The sequence below is a fragment of the Apostichopus japonicus genome, chromosome 7 (genome assembly GCF_037975245.1).
Source record: "Apostichopus japonicus isolate 1M-3 chromosome 7, ASM3797524v1, whole genome shotgun sequence".
Classification (NCBI taxonomy): Eukaryota; Metazoa; Echinodermata; class Holothuroidea; order Aspidochirotida; family Stichopodidae; genus Apostichopus; species Apostichopus japonicus.
The window spans coordinates 13,789,496-13,806,256 of NC_092567.1; the positions used below are offsets into that span (position 1 = coordinate 13,789,496).

At 38.4% G+C, this 16,761-nt stretch overlaps 1 protein-coding gene across 3 annotated transcripts in view; it reads right to left on the minus strand.

Moving 5' to 3' along the window:
• The window catches only part of LOC139969391 (signal peptide, CUB and EGF-like domain-containing protein 3), a 109,801-nt gene that overhangs the window by 59,681 nt on the left and 33,359 nt on the right, over positions 1-16,761 (minus strand). The gene's annotated exons all lie outside the window — the stretch shown is intronic.

Here is a 16,761-nt window from a genome sequence, read left to right on the forward strand (position 1 = left end):
TTTCTACACATCTCTTATCTTTTGGGTAATTGCCCTTTAAACAACTGAGACTATCCACTTAAAGGGACTGTGCTACTAACGCAACAGACCATTAGATCAGTTTCCCAGACTGAAAAGGAAAACATGAGCATTGTTATGGCCTGCAATAACATTAAATACAATGCACTGAAACTGTGTCAAGGACAAATGGTTTCGAATGTGATTCAACGGTGCTGCATCGTTTATATGAAGGGGTAGGTTTGATTGAGTTATTAGAATATATAAACAATGTATTACCATTAACATGTAGGCTTTCACTGAGGAGTCGACATCAGCAACAATTTAGCCTTAGAGGAGTATTCCAGACATTATGCATATTTAAAGGGCATGTCGTGAAAATTTGGATAGTTATAGAAACATTTCTACCACTCATACTTTCTTTACTTCACTTTACCATACTCAACTTGTCTTCCTTTTATAACTTTATATATTATGATGTTGACCTACAATGTTGAAAACTGTTCTCCAAACTGACTTCCAACATAAAAGGTAAGGGTTCACGTTAACAGGGATACGAAAGGGATGGACCCACTCTTGAATCTGTCCATGGTTTGATTTGGTTCTTACTATGAACTTTGTAAGTTATAGAAACCCTCGAAAGTGGTGTTAATAACCCGCTTCACCTATACCAGATTGTACTTAATGTCGAGTTAACACACAGAAAAAAACCTCGCCTCAAAAGCTCATCCTGTTATTAAACTTAACAATTTAAACTTACAGTAAAATACTCAAACGTTCAAAGGCCACGTTTTGACGGCATGTTTACTCTCAGAAGAACAAAACGTTGCTGTCATATTTAAAGACTTAAATTTGTATTCACTTAAGTTTGTCATCTGTGGTCTTATATACGAGTAGGAAAATGATGGTAATGTATAAAAGTCACATAATGCCTCTCAGATATCCAACTTCCACCTCATACATTGCTTTCCATTTTACTCATTGACGCACAACGACTGAAAACGCACATACAGAAAATCCTGATATCGAGGGCGTGATTTTAAAATACTCTTTCCATGTAGTTTGGATTAGCTGTTAAACCCTGAGAACGTAGCGGACAGTGAACCTGATTGATGGTTTTGAGAGAAATTGGACATGATAACATCTATTTCTGGAGTTGTGTATACCCCGAATTGAACACGTTGAAATCATTAATTAGGCTAGAATCCGCCGGAACAATACATAAATGAACGTGCTGTAGTCATTAAAACGTCCCCTATTCACCGAAAATTTATGATTTAACAACTGAATTACTGGTTACAAATTTGACTAATGAAAAACTCTTTTCGACCGAGAACTGCCAAAAATTGGTACAATTTCTGTCAAAAATAAAACATTAATATAAGGAATACGAGCGTACACACATGGACAAAATATGTCAGTTCCATATTTAAAAAAATAACAGATTCATCAAAGTTCGTGTCATGTGGGTTATCACAAAAGAGCTTCTTGAAAGTGCTTTTATGATGCGAATTAACCAGTGAATGGCGATAGCTCTCCTTTGTCCTTTCGGCTATAAAATAAAATCGCAAACAATTTACATCGAAACTTAGTTATGACATCTACAGGAGCATTAAGCGTACTCGTAAAATAGCTTATAAGCTTCAGAAATGTCATATGCAGTAGGCTTCCTTTACTTCGGTCTCGCTGGAACATTCTTTGCCTTTTAAAGAACTTTTAGTGTGAACACTAGGGGGTCTCGACGACAAACTTTGTGAGATTAATAACGCTACTGAGAAATGAGATAAGCTTCCTCAGAAACATTTTCATGATAAATGGTTCCCTCATGTGACAGAAAGGGGGTAGGTCATGACGATTAGGAAAACAGATTTATGAGGTATTCTTTCATCCATGATACGTCATCTGTACATTTGTCCACGTAGACTTGTTGCAACGAGTCAAATTAGGTACATCTCCCTCCTTCTCTATTCAAATGATACTGTTTAGAATACCCATTAAACTGATCAAGAATAGAGTTATAGGGTTACCCTCATGGCTGCTTCTCCTCCCAATTCACCCCCCCCCCCCCTTTGTTTACCGTCTGACTGACTGGCTAAAGGCCGTCAGCAGTCATCGAACAAGACTGAAATAACGCCACATTTCTAAATAAACAATATATTAACTTATTCGTCCTTATGCAATTACATACAGAGCGTTAAATATTATTACAAATCAAGTTCATATGGTTATTGCAGTATATTCTGTTCAGGACACCAATACGGCATGATATACTTCATGAGATAACCTGGTGTATAGAGCCATTGATTAACAGAAGCAGAACTAGTGCTGTTTGTCAGAGTTACTATATTGTGTACACTTTCTATAATTCGTGTTTCAGTTTGTGATTAAAAATGTTGATGAGGATCGGGTAACAATCTTGCAAACCATCCAACTGACACCATCATCAAAAATTGGACTGAAGTATTCTCACTTGGCAGTTTCCAAGCTCTAGGGAGGGGGGGGGGTGTGTTAAGGGTCCTTAACCATTACCTTTCCTTTCCCTCACTAATCACATATGTTTTCCGCGTACATAACTATATCTCATAACGTGATAAGAAGGTGTCTGGTCTTTCTTAACCGAAAGTGTGAAATACTACATATTTTCATTAATATAAAAAGATTGGTTTATGCCATGGCTTCTAGACTTGGTCTGTTTTACAATCGTTGTACTAATAAAGGCGGTGATTCATCTAAGGACGCTTTTCATTCGAGACTTGATCACAAAACATTTTTAAGTGAGGGTCAATCGAGGCCATTGTATAACCAAATAACAACCCATTCTAACCACCAAGGAAACCAAGAATTTGAACATGTATAGATTATGTGTACTTCATGCCAAAATATAAATAAACATAGCAAACCAAAGATGATTACAACTCTCCGGTAACGCGGCAGTTTTCCCGAGTTCATAAGTTAGCACGTTAAACTATAATAGCGTCTATTTCTCGACAAATTAAGCCGACCTTTAAACTTTTCGACACCAAATCACTACAGTTATTGCGTGCAAATGATTTACTAGCGTAAGCAGCAGAAGGCAATAAATCGATCACATCATAACGACCTTAACACAAGTATAAGTTTTACCTCAACTGACACAGGACCTGGCTCCATGCTATTACATCCGTGGAATCGGCAATATATCTTAACAGTCAAAGTTTGTGCTCCGTAATGTCAAGACATGAATCTCAAATAGGGCAGACATTGTACCAAACATTCAGAATTAACAGTTCTTAAGTTCCAGTGACATATTTCCCCAATATAAATGTTACTAAATAAGTGATGCCTTGTCCAATTAATTCATGAGGCGCCGTTAGGGATATCCTGTTGCAGTGTCCCGTGAATTCATGAGGCGCCGTTAGGGATATCCTGTTGCAGTGTCCCGTGAATTCATGAGGCGCCGTTAGGGGTATCCTGTTGCAGTGTCCCGTGAATTTATGAGGCGCCGTTAGGAATATCCTGTTGCAGTTTTGCCGTGTCCCGTGAATTTCATGAGGCGCTGTTAGGAATATCCTGTTGCAGTTTTGCCGTGTCCCGTGAATTCACGAGGCGCCGTTAGGAATATCCTGTTGCAGTTTTGCCGTGTCCCGTGAATTCATGAGGCGCCGTTAGGAATATCCTGTTGCAGTTTTGCCGTGTCCCGTGAATTCATGAGGCGCCTTTAGGAATATCCTGTTGCAGTTTTGCCGTGTCCCGTGAATTCATGAGGCGCCGTTGGTTGTATCCTGTTGCAGTGTTGCCTTGTCCGTGAATTCATGAGGCGCCGTTAGGAATATCCTGTTGCAGTGTTGCCGTGTCCCGTGAATTCATGAGGCGCCGTTATTTGTATCCTGTTGAAGTGTTGCCGTGTCCCATGAATTCATGAGGCGCCGTTAGGGATATCCTGTTGCAGATTACCACATGTTCATGTCGTTGAAGCAGGTTCAATATACTAAACCCGGTGGACGGGTATAGTGTTTATTCAGCCTACAAAGTCCTATTTAGCCGTGACCACTTTTAAAACAAAGAAGTCGACAAGCTTAGTGATTAACTGCAGTTACGAACAAGTTTTATTTAATCTTTAAGGTGGATACACTACACCAAGAGTGAATTTTATTCAAGCATCCCCTTCGTAGTTATTGTTATTAGCTATTTAGACTTTTGACCTCTGTTGATCTCAAATGACGTTCAACCTCCACAGAAAACAACTAGTTTCTTTTTACTCAATGTGTAGCATCCACATGCTAAATACGGAGTTCATCCGCCCTACGGATTTTGATTTTTCGAGCTTACAATGTTTGCATACTGTGACCTCTGTTGACCTCACCTTTGATCTCCACAGAAAACAGAGGGTTCTTCTTCCCAGTAAGGTGCATCTAGATACCAAATATGAAGTTCACCCACCATATAGTTTTTGAGTAATCGTGCTTACAATGCTTTCATACTTTGACCTCTATTGACCTCACATTTGATCTCCACAGAAAACAAAGGGTTCTTCTTCTCAGTAAGGTGCATCTAGATACCAAATATGTAGTTCACCCACCATATAGTTTTTGAGAAATCGTGCTTACAATGCTTTCATACTTTGACCTCTGTTGACCTCACATTTGATCTCCACAGAAAACAAAGGGTTCTTCTTCTCAGTAAGGTGCATCTAGATACCAAAATATGAAGTTCACCCACCATATAGTTTTTGAAAAATCGTGCTTACAAGCCAAGACGTCAGACACACATACCACATATACACCCTCACACATACACGCACACACCATCACCATTGCATCGATTTCTTGTACCTTTAGGCAAGGAATAAAGAAAAATTAGCGTTCTTGTATGTATGCGGAACCACATACATTAATATTTTATTATAGGATTATTAGTAAAAAATTACAAATAATACTCCATTATCATCACAAGGTTAGCTCGGAGGACGAGATTTTCAAGACGCGGGCCAATTCGCAGATCACGTTTACGGGTCTATTCCTGGGTCGGGTCAGGTCAGGTCAGGTCAAGTCAGGTCAGGTGGTGTTTCAGTGGGACGGAAGTAATGCTTTGATCATCGATTTGTCAGTCGGCAGTTTGAAGTCTGAAGCGTTTAATGCATCAGTGACTAACTATATATTTCACTACTGCATTGAGTGCATTCACCTTGCTCAAGTTTGTTGCATCGGGGGAAAAACATACGTCGCGCCTCCGGAAACAATATTCCTTTCATCCTAATTTAGGAAAAGGAGGAAGGTAGTTTGTTTCCGATGAGCTGTTCCCACTTGCCGCCGCTAAGATGCTATTGACAAAGTCATGTTATATTTGTGAGTAAACATTAAAAGAGGAGCGGCGCGTCACAGTTACAGTGACGTCATATAAGCACTTTCGATAACACTATTGTGTTAAAATTTACAGTAACATTAGAAACGCCGCGTTAACCTACATAGGGCGTCTTCGCGTATTTAAATTTGGATACAAGAGCACACTTAAGCCAGACAATGGCCAGTAAACACACCGATCTATATAATGCATGCGCACGACAGAGTTTAAAAAACGTGATAACTTCGGCAATCTTGGAAGACATTTTGATAATTTGAAGAAGCCTCTGTTTGCCGTCTCACGGAAATAAGTTTTTCTTAAATTAATTGAAAAATGTCAAACGATATGGTTGCATCGCCAGTCATATAGTGACCTGCCCTACTTAGCATGGACAGGACTTTCCAGCTAGTGGAGAAAAGTGTCTGCAGTCTTACACATCCCTGTGTCATATTAAAGATGACTTCAGGCGGAAATTTAGTCTTGGATATGTCAAAGTTTTAAAAACATATAAAAAATAATAGGAATAATTTAAGTGCTAGTGATATTTCTATATATTTATCCATATATATGTATCATAAAGCAAACATTTATAACATTCAACAACATTTATCATTGTGTAACTGTTTTTTAATGCATTGCAAACATTGTACTTAAAGATCTGCTTTATTGGCTTCAATTATAGCACGCTATGGCAAGGAAAGTTTTGTGATTACGAAATTTACCTCGTTTAATAATCATGTTACAATTTTTTTTCAGTGTTTGACACCAAGTTACCATTGACCTCTTCAACGATAGAGGGTTTTTTTTTAACAGTTACTGGTGGTATGTGATTCTATGTAACAATGATGGGATTCGTCCAAACTTTACTTTTAGAGTCATCGTGTTTAACAACCTTTAACCTCTATCAGGATTTCAAAACACATTTGACTTCATAGAAGTGTTTCAGAGAAGTATTCTACGACCGTAAAAAATTCTGATATCAACAGTCTTGCTTCTTTAATATCCCGAACGTAAATGAAGAATTTGTTTTAAGTATTACCAAGTGTAAAGCATATATACTTAACTCGTTATGGTGTTTCCAAACTCAATGGAAACTAGCAAAAGTTGTACCGATTTAAAAAAGTGTATCAAGTCTGTACTACCCATTGTTTCAAACATTCTCAAAAAGCATGTAGGCCTAAACAAAGCCCCCTATATGATGATGTAGAAAGATTTCAACTACTGAGGGTTCTGGGCGAAGCACTTATGTGAAACAGCGTTATTAAAGATGATAGATGAATAGTTAAAGTCATTGACGACGGAAACATGATAGGATCAATCCTCCTAGACTTAGAACGGCATTTGATCTTGTAAACCTCGATATTTTATTAAAGAAATTACCAAAGTTCCGGGCAAGCTGCTCATTGGTTTCAGTAGTCGTAGTTATCCGACAGGAAACAATTTGTCCACTAAGATGATGATGGGTATTCTAACCCTATGGCAGTTGTAAGTGATGTACCTCAGGGGTCGATAATTGGCCCACTAATGTTTCTCATTTACATTAATGACCTTGACTTATGCCTTTCACATTGTTCGGCAGGAATGTATGCCGATGATACTACTTTTAATATTTCTGGTAGGAGCACAGAAGAACTTTCTCTCAGGCTAAGTGAGGATTTTAAGAATATTTTAAAATGGTGCAACGATAACAAAATGGTCATTAATGCGAACAAAACTAAGAGTATGTTAAAATGCTCCAAACAGAAGCAACATACACTCTCTGAAGCAGACACCCTTTCTATGATGGACACTGGCTAGATATCAGCAGGAGAAGTTACTATAGGGGTTAAACTCGATTCAATTTAATTTGGCAAGAGCAAATTGATTACGTGTGTAAAACCGTCGAAGAATTGAGCAATTCATTGACGTACGAACTACAATTTTATATTGTAATGGATATATTTTACTCTATCTTAACTATTGTAACATTATAATGGGTTCATACATTCAACCGTTTTATGTTTTATACATTTTTTTCTATACATTCAAATGTCACCAATTGGTGCAAATGCAATTATAATGTCACTTATCTGGATTGAGCTTATCGCAACTCACTTAGAAGTGACATAAACTCCTAATTGAAAAGTATTCGTGCTAACGTAAATTTTTATTATGATGTCGTCTTAATTTTCTTCATTTTGCGCTGAATTATTCACAATCTGTTGGTACAAATGATGTCATAAGAAACCAAAGGTTCCAAGTACTTAAAAGAAACAAAATATGTTATATTTATCCACAGAGGAGCGATAAAAGTAGGCATAACCGATCGAGTATTACTCAAAATAAGATCACAGTTGACCAAAGTTAAATTTTTAACCGACAGTGCTGCCGGTGAGGGACAGTGAGCAAGGGATTGCCTAGACAAGGTTTGGGCTTTCGCTATCGAAGAGCCAACTGAAAAGCCTCCATCGATAACAGTACCCATCGATGGACATATACCAGCATTCTTTACCACTTATTTTTGGAAAATTAGAGTATTTATAGTTTCCGAAAACTAAGTCTATACGCTCATCAAATCAATAATTGACTTTATTTTAGGCACAGCATGCTTCGGGATAAAACCTTGATGAACAAAGGCGGCAAAATCGATAGTCTTTCGCACAAAGATATTTGACTATTTTTACCGATAGGCTTATCCTACTTAGCAAACTTGTTATTATTTTAAATGTCTTGATGTGGAAACAATGACGTACGTAAACGCATGAGGGGGAAATATAGCACCTAACCGTGTTGCAGGGGAGTGTATGAAGAACAATAGAGACATAAATATAACGTAAAGGAAGTATTGACTATAACAAAAAGTCTAGTAAACTCTCTGATCTTACCTGAAAGCAATTCTATGGCAACTTCAAAGGTGAGGTGTGTTCTCTTGCGCAATACTTGAAGATCACCACCATATGAGGTATGTTTTTTCGTTTAAACGTTTGCATAGCTTAGCACTATTGTGAAGGTCTAACGCAGTTGCAAATGTCTACACCTGTAATAATTTTCAACTTATTTTGAAATCTATACATGTGAGCTTCATTGGTTATATGCGTATATGTGTATCTTCTGTATATCTTGCCATGTGTCGTTTAATTTGGTGTATTCACGATATGGTTTAAAACAACGAGCACATGTATGTTACCAAAAATCGGTTTATCATATTGTTAGAAATTTATAACGAATCATATAACTACGTTAGCCTATTCCTGTCATAATTACGTAATATTACCCTCAAATTCAACTCAATTCAATTGATGAAGATATGCAGGGCCTACGACATCATGATCTTTGGAAAGGTTTATATCTAAATAAAGTTAATGAGTTTGGTTTGGAAACAATCAATTTCAAGAAATTTAATTTACTCTCGGAAAAGAGAATCTTAATTTTCTGAAAAAAAAATCGTTCTTATATCCGTGAGACGATAGAGCCCTTACATAGTTATTTTGATATTTCATGGTAATTGTTTACTCCAAATTTACTCAAGATGTTATCGGATGTTTACTAAAATATAATATGACAGTCAGTGAATGAAATATATTAAACACGTGACACCTTTTGACGTCATCCTACGTCACTCACATACTTTGTAGCCGAATTTAGGTTTCGACGCGCGAAATACAGTTTTTAAGATATTTATATATGAATCTGAAAATTTAATTTTATCATCACAGGAGGAGAATGTTCGTAGGATCACATGCATCTTATTGAAAAGGTGTAATCTATGACGTCACAGCGAACCGTATTTCACATTGTAACTCATGCTGTGCGTGATACATGCGTAAGTGATTTCAGCGCTGTGCTCATGCTTCGCTCTCCGATCAATTCCACTATGCAATGATATAACAGGCATCGACAACATGTGGGGCAAGTATTTACAATATTTGCAAAGTATAATGACTATGGCTGAGGAGTCAAATCTGAACAGTAAAGGAATTATCAATCGGAAAGTCAGCGGTCTTAGTATTCTTTTATTTGATATGACAACCTTTTTAAATTCAAATGCTCTTTGTGTATTTCATACAAGCTTTACTTTTCGAGTTACCTCTTGTTACAAATATTTCAGACTTGACCTCTATTGACCTCAAAAGAAGTCATCAGATATGATGTACTCAATATGATGGACCCTAATACGAAGTATGGAAAGGTCATCCACGTTTTACTTTTGCAGGTATCGTGTTAACAAGGACTTCAGCCTTTAACATATGTTGATTTGAATGACCTAAACCCTCAAAGGAAACACTACAACTTGTACTCAATAAGGTTGGTGCATACATTAAGTATTAACCCCATGCAAACCTTAACATTTTGAGTTATCGTGTTTACCAAATGTTTTAGTCTTAGACCTCAGTTGACCTCATGCACATTACCTATGACGGACACAAAAACTTGAACAAATTTGTTGCGTTCCCTAAGATGGATCCACCAACCAAGTAACTCCATCCAAGTTGAATCTTTGGCTCCTGTTCACCTTGAATGACCTTTGACTTCAACGAAAACAAAGGATTATACTCATTTCAATGGATCATCATGCCTAGTATGAAGTGTGTGCAAGATTTGGTTCTGAAGTTACCGAGTTTACTAGATGGGAGTGAAATCTCATGGGAATAATATGGGGGGGGGGGGGGTATGAAACTGCCGCCCTACAAGGAATACAACACTCTATGTTAAGTATTTTCTTACTTCCTGATTAACGTTCACATGGTAAAAGAAGTTGCAAAGTTACATCCAATAAAATGTTACTGTAGGTTTCGATAAACCTTGATTGTTAACTTGTTGCTATCAGTGCCACGTGGTGGTAATCAAATCCTCAAGCAATTGTTTATACTTGGAGTTCTGGCGAAATAATATAATTCTTGTGTGACTTACATAGCAAGTATGAAGATCATTCAAGTTATATTGAAGTTTTAGTGCTTGCATGGACTTACAAATTTGACCTATACTGACCTTAGATAGCATTTAATCCCTGGATAACATGATATGGTCTTTGCTCTCACTGGGATGGATACATATATCAAGTATGAACATCATACAAGCTTCAATTTTGGACTAGTACTAATGTCTGCAAAGTTTTCTCATTTTGACCTCTGTTGTATTTTGGAATATCGATAGGGTCCTTGTGCGCACTACGGTGGATATTTCTGTCAAATATAAAGTTCATTCAAGTTTTGATATTGGAATTATCGTGTTTATAAGTTTTCGGACTTTGAATTATATTTACCTCAGATGACCGTTGACCTTTGCATAACATGACACAGTCTATTTTTGGACCAAGATGGATCAACGTGTCAAGTATGAACTTCATCCAAGCTTCAGTTTTAGAGTTATCATGTTGAAAAGGTGTTCATACTTTGACCTCTCTAGACCTCAAACCACTGACCACTTAAGACAATACGGTTCTTTTATGCACTACTGTGCATTTGCATACCAAGTATAAAGTTCATCCAAGCTTGGCTTCGGAGTTATAGCATGTTTTCAAGAATTTTATAGAATTTCTCTTATGTTGACCTCAAATGACCTTTAACTTCCAGTAATTCCAAGAGGGTTCATATAATAACTAAGACAAATCCACTTACGAAATATCAAGTTCACATACACACTCACTGGCACGCGCACTCGCGCACCCACACATACACCCATGCCGACATGACCACAAATGTTACAGACAACACACACACCCTAACCTTCGCAAAGGTACATCTTGCCCTCGGCAAGGACTAAAGAAACCCACTGATTGGACGCATGATTAACTATAATGGAGGCGTACTCCCTTACAGAGCAGGTGTTCGTTTCCAAGCTCGGCTTTCATGTAATATGCTTAATCTAACAAAACCAACGACTTTGAAGATACCAAACACACTCTCATACCAACTTTTATCCAGATTCCTATTTCGTAATGACATTACAAAGTGTAACTTTTGTCATTACCATATTTTCTTTTAAATGATTATGACGTTTTTAAGCAACAGGGTAACCTGTAAAAAGACGTCAGCGTTCACCTCTAGATAGTTACGTTGTCGCCTTGGTGTCATCCTCAGCTTAATTCTTCACACAACAAATATGCTTGCTGTATCGAATTAAATCAATAACTTACTGTGTGCGAAACAGACGACTAGTAAAGTAAACAATGTATATAAACCTACTTGTACCATCAGCACAAGAATGAAAACATCAGATGTATGAAAACATTATACCGACCATCCACGGGTAATTGATCGATCCTTTTAATAGAATACTGGGCACAAAAACGGAATACGAAAATACCTAATAAACACTTCCTTTTCCGAATGAAAGCTGTCGCGTTCAATTGATAGCTGAAAAGTAATGGAGCGCCCTCAAATTTGGTTTCGTTAAAGATGCGTTGGATTTTTCCGGTGTCGATGCCTGCTGCAGTGCGATTGTCGTTAATAAGAATGAGTGTGTTGGTAACAGTGGGCTTCAAAGCATTTATGTCATTTTCAAGTTTTGAACATTGCTGAATTCATATGATTTCACTCGTGTTGACCTACTCGCAAGGTTTTCATATTTCCTCTTGACCTCAGATGACCTTATAAAGAAAACAATGGGATTCTTGTACTCAATTAGGTGGATATAAACATCTAGTTTGATCTTCTTTAAAGCCTTACGGATGGACTTACTTTGGATACAAGGATTTTAGACCTTTGTTGACCTGAAATGACCTTGACCTCCCCAGAAAACAACGTTGTTTTTGTAATCAATAAGATGAATGGACATTCCTAGCGTTTACTTCATTCAACCTTTCATTTTGGAGGTTTACAATTTTGACAAGAGTTTTACACTTTTGGCCTCTGTTGACCCCAAACGACCTTTAACCTCACCAGAAACCGGTAAGATTCTTGTACTAAATGAGGATCCACATTACGGGTTTGCAACGGTTGTTTACACTGTTATATGTGTGAGCTAAATCGTACTTTGACCTCCGCAGAAATGGTGGTTTCACTCAGTAAGGTAGAAAACCATACCAAGTATGAAATTCATCCGATCTTTCCGCTTAAACTTATCATGTTTTCAAAGGTTTTCATATTCTGTCCATTGTTGACCTCATGTGACCTTTGACCCTCACAGAAAGAGGATAGTATTATTGTACTTACTAAGGTGAATCGACATACTTATTACTAGGTATGAAGTCCACACAAACGCGCGCACACTCCGTCACCATCGCATAAATTGGCTACATTTTCACTTTTCTTTTCACTCTGATCACGAAAATAACGAACCAACAAGAACCCTTTATTCAAGGTTCCATCTTTGATGTTAATTCAATGAAAACCTCATAAATAAGCAGCTCGTTGAGTGATTTTTACATTTCCTTCTTCCAACTGCGTAAGACGTTGGTAGGACCTTCTCATCTTTATATCCGCGGCGTATACCAGATAGCCAAAGCAACGGTAAGTAGTGAATACAATACCTACTCACTGGACTTCACGCTGTCCTATCGACCTTAACCCGAGACACACACACAAATATGCACATACCCCTCACACTCATGAATGTAGGATTACTTGTAGTTTCGCTTTCCTGAATGCCAAATCACTAAATACTCTTGAAACTCTTGTTCTCGTTCTCTTGGTACAAAATAAATATTATTCAGACGTAAACCTCTGATCTTGCGATCACAAAGTTTATTTACACCTTAATGAAAATCAAAACTGATAATAAATTTGGTGATTATATTTGGTTTTCTCAAATATGACCATTTCCTTTATCCCACCGCGAATTCCAACGAACGAGTTATTGTTTATTTGCGCGAGAGTCAAGTGGTAGCGTTTGTTTATTTGATAAAGCTTTAATCGAATCCTTTAAATGTTCAATTCCTCTGACGCATTAACACGTTTTATTATTATTTGCCAAAGAACAGTTGTACAACATGTTTCCGCTGCAATGACCCCACTGATCTTAACTATGGACTTCTTATTCAGTATGGGTAATAAAAAGCAAGGGTTGGGGGAGGGGTGGACGTCGGGAAACAGTGACACTTTTCTATTCGTCAGAGGTATATTTGAAATGTGTATAATAGATAAATCAAACTGTGTCTGGACCAGCCAGCGGCGTTAAGGCAGGGCGTTGAAAGGGCGAGAGCATTACGGGGCCCTGGAGTCTCATGGGGCACCGGGTCCCAAAAAACCGGTGACCACAGCACATTAAGGTCAGGCTGACAAGTTTTAATATCACCAAGATTATATGGGAACCCATTCTCATTTCGGTAGTGCGGTCTAGCAGTTGCTCGCTCCGCTCGCTTTTGGGGCACCGTCATTATTCCTTGACCTCGGGCCCCAAATATAATCCTTATGCCACTGGGTTTTAGTGTGTAGCTTCTACACTGTGAGTAAACTTCCAAATTCATTTCTTGCAAACATATTTTCTCTGCTAAGTTATTGGACTCTTCGAACTTACATCGTCAAATACTGGCACCAATCGATCTCTGTCAATGAAAGGGACAAGAGAGCCCCACCCCGCCCCTTCAAGCACACACCCGCGTCCTCCCCCTCCAATCACACACCCGCGTCCTCCACCCTCCAATCAAACACCGGCGTCCTCCCCTCTAATCACACACCCGCATCCTCCCGCCTCCAATCACACACCCGCGTCCTCCACCCTCCAATCACACACCCGGGTCCCCCCTCTAATCACACACCCGCGTCCTCCCGCTCCAATCACACACCCGCGTCCTCCCCCTCTAATCACACACCTGCGTCCTCTCCCTCTAATCACACACCCGCGTCCTCCCCCCTAATCACACACCCGCGTTCTCCCCCTCTAATCACACACCCGCGTTTGCCCCCCTCTAATCACACACCCGCGTTCTCCCCCTCTAATCACACACCCGCGTTCTCCCCCTCTAATCACACACCCGCGTTCTCCCCATCTAATCACACACCCGCGTTTGCCCCCTCTTATCACACACTCGCGTTCTCCCCACCCACACGCACACCCGAGACGTTTAAGGCAAAGGAACAAAATTGGATAAAATTCCTAACTAACAAATTAAGAACTTCAAAGACTATATCCCATCAAACCATCAGTTAGGAGATGTACCGCGCTCACCTTACAACAACAACAACTGACAGTACAACGAACTTTAATCTGTCGAGACTCTCTTCTATTTTGAAATCTGCGGTCTGCAACAGGAGGGGCGGGATAAGGGTATTATCATGATGTCGGAAGCGCGACAGACCATACGAACGATATTGGATTTGTCTCTTGAGGTAGAAAGGGTGAAACTTTCGAAAAGTGGGGTTGTATTTGATAAAGTCTTGCTCTATTTACATATTTTCTTAAGACGTTCTTTTAGTAAAATAATTATTTCAGTCGACTTCCGGGCACTAAGATCGATACTCTACTCCGGATGTGTAGGTGTACTGAAAATTCTTCAATGACGCTCGGTACAGATGCCTAAAAATATTGCCAAATCAATATTTTACTCCCTGCATCCGCCGCATCATGATAAGTTATTTACAAGGATAGTGAAAATTCAATAATTTATGTATAACATAGCAGAGATTCGGAATAGTTATGACGTCACACGTGGCCACTTGTGGGTGCGTATCATGTTATTTGTCTATACTATAGCGGAGAGAACACAATTATGTTGTTTCCTTCAGACATACGTCAATGAAAGACTGAATGATAGTGGATTGACAGATTACAAATATCAATCCTTTAACACAACTTTGTAATGGGGCTTGTTCATAATTACATTGTGAAAATGGTGGTTTGTCCACAAACTTACCACTGCAGTTCAATATCATACTTTATAATTCAGAATTAAAATCTCAATACGTGTTTGTTTATGATTTTTGGAAAACAAACTTCTGAAGCAGATTCAATGTTTCTTATTCTTAATGCACTCTGACCAGGTGGGTTTAATGGAGAAAAGCGGTCGCAATCGAAAAAAAAACACATTTATTTTCTGTTGCCCTTATGGCGCGAACGGTTTCCCGTAAAATCACTGCGACGGCCCATATCAGCATGTTCATTACACAAATGTATCCTATATATATACTCGTTTGGTCAACTTTTTTACCCGAATGACACAATTTCGAATTGACCTAACATAGGCTTACCACGAAAGTGAAAGTAAGCCTAGCCTAACAGTCGCAAACAAAACAGATATATTTGATTGGCACATGGTCTGTTGAACGGGGCTTGCAAATTTTGATTGAAGTTTTAAGAATCTACGGACTCGTTAAAAAATCTGGCGAATTTTAATTCAGCTCAAAATGTTTAATGACAGATAACTCAATAAAATATTGATGATTAATATGAAAATTGCATAGAACAATGTTATTTTTACTGAGGTTTTATAGGGCAGTAAGCTGAAAGGTTAAAAAGTTAAAATTTGGCAAACACACATTGAGACTTTAAGTGGGATGCTAAGGTAGAATAATAAATACAATTGTGACCAATTAATTAATCAACCCACAGATACTAAATATTTATTTGCAAGATAACATTTTTTTTTGAGAGCAAGGCCTTGGCCGTTTCTTTCATCTCACAACGAAGATTCATTTCTCCTTGTTTACACTATCCATATAAGTTGAATGTCCGAACATTTGAAGACGTAAGGAGTTAAACGAGGGCGCTATTTAAAAGTAGATCTCTAATCCACTTGCCCGATGACGCCACTTCGGCATCTATTTCTATTATGTTCATTGGGCATTGAAACCCCGGAGATGGTAAAGCGATTTGTTAGAGAGCTGGACCGTTCACGAGAGAGGAAATCCAAACGCTTAGTATTCCTTCCCCCTTGTCTACCCCATTCAAGAATTATTCATAGTCAGTCACCGTGTGCCACTTTATTTTTGCATTTCACCATTGAATATTAATACATTACAATAACTAAGACATCAGGATGTCTCTCTAATTACATGCATGTCACCACTAAACAACTGCGAAGTTTGCGTTAGTAAAATGAGAAACGGTTCCATTAGTTTCGCAACCGCCCATTATACCTGTTTCGTATAATACCAGCGGGTTCCTGAATATTTTGAGAATGATTGATTGAATATCACGTGCTTGGATTGGTGACCCACTAAACCTCTCTGTCTGGACTGAAACTAGGAGCGCCATGACCGTATACTAATAAGAACTATATCGATTTCACTTACATAACACGACGAGGCTGTGGTCTAGGAAGCAAGTAATAATTCAACATATACAAGTAATGGCTTGCTAATTTACAGACTAAATAGGCCTAACGTTACAAAGAGACGTTGAAGCACGCTGGTGTAACTGTTAGTTCCTTACAAATAGATGTCAAAGAGTGCTGCATTCTGATTCATATTTAGATTACAATAAGGTCTATAAGTAGGTCGAAACACAAGGATGGGCTAATAACTTCTTTTTTTTTGGGGGGGGGGGGCGTTAGGTTGAAAAGGGAAACGGTGTGTACCACACTCATGC